Source organism: Sturnira hondurensis, unplaced genomic scaffold, assembly GCF_014824575.4.
Source record: "Sturnira hondurensis isolate 20B ecotype Veracruz unplaced genomic scaffold, ASM1482457v3 Scaffold0013994, whole genome shotgun sequence".
Classification (NCBI taxonomy): domain Eukaryota; kingdom Metazoa; phylum Chordata; class Mammalia; order Chiroptera; family Phyllostomidae; genus Sturnira; species Sturnira hondurensis.
In genome coordinates, this window is record NW_028086625.1 from 917,746 (window position 1) to 926,827 (window position 9,082).

A 9,082-nucleotide genomic window follows, 5' to 3' on the forward strand; every position below is an offset into this window, starting at 1 on the left:
AACTGATTATATATATATATATATATATATATATATATATATATATATATATAAGAAAATTGTATATATATAAACTTTCATCCCAAAGAAGCAAAATATATATTCTTTTCAAATGCACATGAAACATTTTCAAAGATAGACCACATAATAGGACACAAAACAAGCCTCACCAAATTCAAGAAAACTGAAATAATAACAAGCATTTTCTCAGATCACAAGGGCTTGAAACTAGAAACCTCAATGAAAAACTTCAATGAAAAAACTCAGGCAGGGGACACATGATACACTGTGTGTCCTCGGCAGAAGCAACCATACATTGATATTTCTCTCCCTCTCTCCTTCCCTTCCCCTCTAAAGATAAATAAATAAAATATTTAAAAAACAAAAAAACTCAGACTTCTGGCCAAGATGGAGGCATAGGTAGACACACTGTGCCTCCTTGCACAACCAAAATAAGGACAACAAAAATTTAGAAACAAAATAACAACCAGCACCGATGGAAAACTGAACTGTATGGAAGTCCAACAACCAAAGAGTTAAAGTAGACACATTCGCTCAGACTGGTAGGAGTGGCAGAGACGGGCAGGAAAAAAAAAGTAGTGGCTGGTGGACCCCAGGTGCTCAAAGCAGCAGCTGGTGACTCTGGGTGCGCAGGTGGTGGCTGACATATATTGGCAGGCGCGGGGTGGCAGCAGGTGGACCCAGTGAGGCGGTGGATTGTGGAGGAACTTGGCACCCAAGATGGCTTGCAGAACCGGGCAGTCCCACATTTGCATGCAGATAAACCAGGTGAAACTGGGGTGCAAGACAGATTGCACAACCCAGGATTCCAGTGTGGGGAAATAAAGCCACAAAATACCAATTGAAAACACCTGTAGGGGTTGAGGTGCTGGGAGAGACTCCCAGCCTCACAGGAGAGTTTGTTGGTGAGATCCACAGGGTCCTAGAACATAAACAAACCCACCCACATGGGAATCAGCACCAGAAGGGCCCAGTTTGCTTGGGGGAAGCAGCGAAAGTGAATGAAATCCAGCAGAAAGTGGAGCAAGTGCCACTGTTGCCTCTCTGACCCCTTCTCCACATACAGTGTCACAACACAGCAACATGGGTTACCCTGCCCAGGTGAACACCTAAGGCTCCACCCTTCACTACATAACAGGTGTGTCAAGACAAAAAAAAATGGCCCAAATGAAAGAACAGATCAAAGCTCCAGGAAAAATACAACTAAGCAACCAAGAGATAGCCAACCTATCAGATGCACAGTTCAAAATACTGGTGATCAGGATGCTCACAGAATTGGTTGAATTTGTTCTCAAATTACATGATAAAATGAAGGCTACACTAAGTGAAATAAAGGAAAATATACAGGGAAGCAAGAGTTCCCTGGAAAACTGGGACTCAAATCAAGGGAGTGGACCAGGAGGAAGAAAGAAACAACCAAACAGAAAAGAATGAAGAAACAAGAATTTGAAAAAAATGAGGAGAAGCTTAGGAACCTCCAGGGCATCTTTAAATGTTCCAACATCTGAATTATATGGGTACCAGAATGGGAAGAGGAAGAGCAACAAGTGGAAAACTTATTTGACCAAATAAGAAAGGAGAACTTCCCCAATCTGGCAAAGAAATCAGACTTCCAGGAAGCTCAGAGAGTCCCAAAGAAGGTAGACCCAAAGAGGAACCCACCAAGGCACATTATAATTACATTAGCCAAGGTTAAAATGAAGGAGAAAATCCTAGAAGGAGCCAGAGATAAAGAGACAGTTACCTACAAAGGACTTCCCATCAGACTGTCAGCTGATTTCTCAAAAGACACTTTATAGGCCAGAAGGGGCTGGAAAGAAGTATTCCAACTCATGAAAGGCAAGGCTCTACATCCAAGATGACTCTGTCCAGCCAGCAAAGCTTTCAATTAAAATGGAAGGGCAGATAAAGTGCTTCTCGGCTAAGGTCAAGTTAAAGGATTTCATCATCACCAAGCCCATATTATATAAAATGTTAAAGGGAATTATATAAGAAAAAGAAGATAAAAAACATCTACAGTAAAATGACAGCAAACTCACAATTATTAACAACCACACCTAAAACAAAAGCAAACAACTAGAACAGAAACAGAACCTCAAGAATGGAGATCACATGGAGGGTTAGCAACAGGGAAGTGGGAGGAGGAGAGAGGGGGAAAAGGTACAGAGAATAAGTAGCATAGATGTTAGGTAGAAAATAGAAAGGGGGAGGGTAAGAATAGTATGGGAAATTTAGAAGATAAAGAACTTATAAGTATGACACATGGACATAAACTAAAGGTGAGGAATGTGGGTGGTAGAGGGTGTGCAGGGTGGAGGGGAATGAATGGGGAAAATGGGACAACTATAATAGCATAATCAATAAAATATATTTTTTAAAAAACCAAAAAACATTCAAACACATGGAGACTGAATTGCATGCTATTAAACAATGAATAGGTTAAGAATGAGATGAAGGAAGAAATCAGAATTTTTCTGGAAAAAAATGAAAATGAACACACAACAGTCCAAAACCTATGGGACACAGTGAAAGCAGTCCTGAGAGGGAAGTTCATAGCAATACAGGCCTACCTAAAAAAAGATGAAACATTTCAAATAAACAACCTAACCCTACATCTACAAGAACTGGAGGAACAACAAGAAACAAAGCCCTGAGTGAGTACAAGGAAGGAAATAATCAAGATCAGGGCAGAATTAAATGACATAGAGACTAAAAGAACAAATCAACGCATCTGGTTCTTTGAAGAGATAAACAAAATAGACCAGACTTTAACCAGATTCATCAAGGAAAAAAAAGGAAGAGGACCCAAATAAATAAAATCAGAAATGAAAGAGAAGAAATTGCAACTGATACCAAGAAATACAAAGCATGGTAAGAAATTACTACAAACAACTATATGCCAAGAAATTTGAAAACCTGGGTGAAGTGGACACATTTCTAGAAAAATATAATCTTCCAAAACTAAGTCAAGAAGAAGCAGAAAGTGTGAAGAGACTGATAACTGCTGGTGAAATTGAAGCAGTAATCAAAAAACTCCTGGCACACAAAAGCCCTGGACTGGATGGTTTCACAGGATAATTTTACAAAACATTTAAGAAAGAGCTAACACCTATCCTCAGACTATTCCAAAAAATCCAAGCAGAGGTAAGACTTCCAAACTCTTTTTATGATACCAGGTTTATCATAATCCAAAAAGCAGATAAAGACACGACAAGGAAAAAACTTCAGGCCAATATCACTGATGAACATAGATGCTAAAATCCTCAACAAAATATTGGCAAACTGCATGCAGCAATACATTAAAAAGAGCATACACCATGATCAAGTGGGACTCATCCCATCAAGGATGGTACAATATTTGCAAATCAATAAACATAATACATCACATAAACAAAAGGAAAGAAAAATTACACGATCATATCAATAGATGTGAAAAAAGCTTTTGATAAGGTACAGCTCCCATTTATGACTAAAGCACTCAGCAAAGTGGGAGTAGAGGGAGCATTTCTCAACATGATTAAGGCCATATGTGAAAAACCTACAGCCAACATCATACTAAACAGGCAAAAACCAAGAGTTTTCCCACTAAGACCAGGAACAAGACAAAGATGTCTGCTTTCACCACTTCTATTCAACATAGTATTGGAAGTCCTAGCCACAGTGACCAGAAAAGAAAAAGAAATAAAATGCATCCAAATTGGAAAGGAGAAAATAAAATTGTCATTTTTTGCAGAAGACATGATAGTGTACATTAAAAATCCTATAGATTCCACCAAAAAACTATTCAACCTAATAAGTGAATTTGGCAAAGCAGCAGGATACAAAGTCAATATTCAGAACTTGAAGGCATTTTTGTCCATCAACAATGAAATATCAGAAAAAGAAATCAGAAAAAATCCCATTTGCTATAGCAGCAAGGAAAATAAAGTACCTAGGAATAAACCTAAGCAAGGAGGTAAAAGACCTGTACTCAGAAAACTACACAACAGTAAGGAAAGAAATTACAGAAGCCACAAATGGAAGCATGTACCAGGTTCATGGATTGGAAGAATTAACATCAAAATGTCCATACTATCCAAAGCAATTTATAGATTCAACGCAGTCATTATTAAAATACCAATGACAGGACTTCCGCCAAGATGGAGGCATAGGTGGAAACACTGTGCCTTCTCCCACAACCAAGTTTGAATACAACAAAGGCACAGTAAACAAAGACACAGACAAAGAACAGAAAATTGAACTATACTGAAGTCCAACAACAACAAACCATTCAACCGGGACCGGTAAGAGGGGCGGAGCCAGCAGCAGAGCAGGGTCAGGCAGGAAAGATCCCCCAACCCAGACATGCAGGCAGCGCAGACCCAGTTGGGGTGCAGGGCAAACTGACCACGGTCGCACATTTGCGCACAGTAGGAAGGAAGGCACGGGCCCTGGTGACAGTGGCAGCTGCAGCAGCAGTGGCGGGAGGCAGCAAACGGGACCGCCATTGTTCCTCTTTGACCCAGCCCCCACATACAGGGTCACAACCCAGCGAATGAGTTGCCCTGCTCTGGTGAACACCTAGGGCTCCACTCCTCATACATAACAGGCGTGAACAGTCCAAAAGATGGCTCAAGAACTCAAAGCCCCAGAGCCGATAACTCTAAGCGAAAAAGAAATAGCGAATCTCTCAGATGCACAGTTCAAAATACTGGTGATCAGGATGCTCACAGAACTGGTTGGTTTTAGTCACAAATTAGAGGAACATATGAAAGCTAAACTAATTGAAATGAAGGGAAATGCACAGGAAACCAATAGTGATGGAAAAGAAACTGGGACTCAAATCAAGGGAGTGGACCAGAAGGAAGCAAAAATGACCAAACAGAAAAATATGAAGAAACAAGAATTCAAAAAAATGAGGAGAGGCTTAGGAACCTCCAGGACATCTTTAAATGTTACAACATCCGAATTATAGGGGTACCAGAAGGGGAAAAGAAACAGCCACGAGTGAAAAACTTATTTGAACAAATAATAAAGGAGAACTCCCCCAGTCTGGCAAAGGAAATAGACTTCCAGGAAATCCAGGAAGCTCAGAGAGTCCCAAAGAAGTTGGACCCAAGAAGGAACACACCAAGGCACATCATCATTACATTAGCCAAGACTAAAATGAAGGAGAGAATCCTAGAAGCAGCAAGAGATAAGGGGACAGTCCCCTACAAAGGGGTTCCCATCAGACTGTCAGTAGATTTCTCAAAAGAGACCTTACAGGCAAGAAGGGGCTGGAAAGAAGTATTCCAAGTTATGAAATCCAAAGACCTACAGCCAAGATTGCTTTATCCAGCAAAGCTTTCATTTAGAATGGAAGGACAGATAAAGTGCTTCTCAGATAAGGTCAAATTCAAGGAGTTCATCATCACCAAGCCCTTATTATATGAAATGCTAAAGAGACTTATATAAGAAAAAGAAGATAAAAAATATGAACAGTGAAAGGACAGCAAACTCACAGTCATTAACAACCACACCTAAAACAAAAGCAAACCAAGAGGACAGCTAGATCAGGAGTGGAACCATCAAAATGAAGAACACATGGAGGGTTAGAAACAGGGGAGTGGGAGGAGGAGAAGGGGGGAGAAGGTACAGAAAATAAGTATCATAGATGGTAGGTAGAAAATAGATAGGGGGGAGGGCAAGAATAGTAGGGGAAATATAGAATCTAAAGAACTTAAGACAGGTAGACATAAACCAAAGAAGGGAGTATGGTGGGGGAGGGGGTGTGCAGGGTGGAGGGGAATGAATGGGGGGAATTCAATCCCTTGCCTTGTCTCTCCTTTTTCTGGTGCCCTTATGATGTGGATGTTATGCTTCATGTTATGCTATTTTTTAAAAATTATTTTTTGTTTTTGCTGCTCTAATTAGGTGTTTTATTCTACCCTGTCTTCCAAATCACTGATTTGAACCTCTGCTTCATCCAACCTTCCTCCTTTCAGTGTTATTTCATATATTATGTGCTGCATTTCTTACTGGTCCTTTTTTATGGTTTCTGTGTCTTTTTTCACACTGTTGAGCATCATTATAACTTTAACTCTGAACTCTATATTTGATAAATTGCTTGGCTCCATTTTATTTAGCTCTTTTTGTGGAGATTTCTCCTGTTCTTTCATTTGGAGCCTGTTTCTTTGTCACCCAATTTTGGCTGCCTCTTTTTGTTTGTTTCTAAGTGTTAGATCTGCTCTGACTCCGAGTCTTTGTGGGATGGTCTTATATAGTAAGTGTCCTGTGGTGTCTAGTGGAGCCTCCTCCTTGATCACCTGAACTGGGTACTCCAGGAATTCCCCTTGTGTGGGTTATGTGGGCCCTCCTGTTGTAATTCAGTCTTGACTGCTATTGGCCCATTTATGCAGGAGGCCAACCCTCAGGCTGGCTGTGAGGCTCAACCCTGACCATCACTTGCAGTCTTGCTGTGCAGATGCTAACACATGAAGAATTCGCCTCAGCAGGTTTTGGTGCCTGTGCAATCTCCCTTTGGATATGCCACTTGTGAGACAAATGGATCCTGCTCTGAATTTGTCTGAAGCTAGCCACTGGATCTGTAGTTCTGGGCCTCTTTAGAGAGACTCTGTTGCAAGACAACGTAAGACATGGACTGGGACTGGCCCTGTGCAACCTGTTTGGATCTACAAGCAACCCACAGTTTGTGGGTGCCTCTGCTTGGGCTGGATGTGCACGGGAAGAACCAAGCTGCACACCAAGGCTATTACCAGCACTGGGCCTGAGGACAGGGCAGCAAAAGTACCAAGGTACCCCAAGATCTGTCTCTGCCTGCCACAGCCTACTGGCTGCCTGTTAGGTTCAATCAATGAAAGAGCCTCTGGCTGTACTTGAGTTGCATGAAGTAGGTTCATAGTAAGTCACCAGGTAGGGGTGAGTGGTGCTCACCAGGTTGATACCTGTTCAAACTTGGTGCCATTGCTGGGTCTGAGGCCACTCAGCAAATGTCCCAAAGGTATACCAAATCTAGCTGCCACCCACTGGGTGCTTGCATACCTTTGTTGGGGTGGGGTCTCAGGGATACATCAGGGTGAGACTAGCAATGTTTATCAGGCCCAAAAAGACCAAGGTTTGGCTGTCTGAAAGGAAGACTCTGCTCTAGGAGGGTGTGTGACAGAAGTATGGCCCATGTTCTAAGCCATGTAACTCTGTCCCAGGTTCTGCCAAGAGGAAATGGATCTCAACAGGGTGGTGCTGTCAGGATGTGGGAGGATGGAGCTAGTGGATCTCCATGAGGAGAAGGTGGTGGTGTAGCCTGTGACCAAGAGCCACACCAGTCATTCTGTCCCAGATTTTGACCCAACCTTGGCAGGCTTGAGCCAATAGGAGTTGGGTGGGTGGGCCCTTCAGAGCTGGAGCTAGAGTCTGGAGGGTCAGTCTACCAGTTCTCCCATGAGGGGCAAGTGCCAGTTAGGTTCACAGGAAAAGTGGTGGAATAGCCCTCGCCCCAATGCCACATGACTCAGTCACTGACACTCACCGAGTCTACCCAGACTTCTGCACCCTGGCCAAAGCAGCTAGCTTCTGAGCAGGTATAATCTTCAGAGTAGGGTAAGAGGGAGTCCAGAGGGTGGGGCTATTGCTTTCCCCTAGGCTGTGGACACACGGAGGGGACTGCTCCACTCAAGAAAGATGGCATCTACAGTATGGGAAAATGACTTAGCAGAGGGATTTAGGTGGCTGTCCCTCCAGCTCTCCCCACAGAATTACAAACCCGACTCTCATACACTGCTCTGCCCTCCTTCCACTGGAGCCCAGGGTGGGTGGCCACAATCAAAATTTTGTGCATTGGCCCTTTAAGAGGGTGTATGTGTCTCTAGCAGACTCCCATCTCTCCCTGGCAGACAGAAACCCCACTGCTTTTCACAGCCAGATGTTACGTGGGCATTTATTCCAGGTTCTGGTTCTCTGGGCTGGGGAGTCCAGCTTGGGATTTAGACCCCACGCTTCTCAGGAGAAACCTCCAGCAGCTGAGATATTTCTCTGAAACCTCAGCCACCACCCATGGGTGCAAGGCCATCCCATTTCACGTCTCTGATCTTCCTACCAGTCACAACGTGGCTACTTTTGTAAGTTTTTGGTTGTAAGATTTCTCTGCATCTAGTCTTCGGCTGGTTATTCAGGATGATTATTTTATAATTTAGTTGTAATTCCAGTCTGGTCCTGGGAGGAGGTGAGTGTAGCTTTCACTTACGCTGCTGCCATCTTGGATCTCAGTCAGGAATAATATTGGCAGGAAAATAAAATGTTTCATTTCTAGTGCCCTTGGGCATTCTCTCAGCAGACTGCACAAAGAGCAAGGAAGTCAGCCCCATATTTTTCCCCACGCTTTCTTCTCCCTAGAAAGGCACTAAATACAGGATGGGGCAGAGTAGGTTACAGTTGGGAGTACATGAAAGTTTATTCTTGTATTACTTTAATTATTATATTTTCTATATTAACTGTAAACCTACTTTTGCCCCACCCTGTATGTCATATCTTACTAACATAGCTCAATAAAAAGTGAGTCCACAGCTTATTTTCTTACAGAATAATTTAGAGAATAAACAAAGCCTGCGAGTGCACAGGCAGGGTCTCAGATCTGACTCACCTATTTTGTTACATCCAAACACTGACCATCCCCAGGTTTTTTATATCTTAGGTTGTCCAATTCCACCACAGAAGCATAAGGGCCACGAACATGGTCATTCACACAATGGGACTCTTATTCTGGAGCAGATGTGATATAACATAGTCTTTGGCCATGTCCATTCAGACCAGGGCTCTCAAATCTGTTCCTCACCTTGTAAAATATTATCACCCACAGTAGTGTGACCTGAGATCTAAGTTAACTTTTCTGTGAATTCCTGCTTTGTGTCTCTTTTTTTAAAGTACACACACAAATGAAGTAGTTTAAATCATTTTGTTATGTTAAGTCACTAGCAGGTTCTAGCACAGGATATCTTTATAGATGTCACTGTGTATATAAAGTAAGAAATGTGTATCAGTCTCAATTATTTTAAGTTTATATAATGTGGTCCCAGCTAACCTGAGA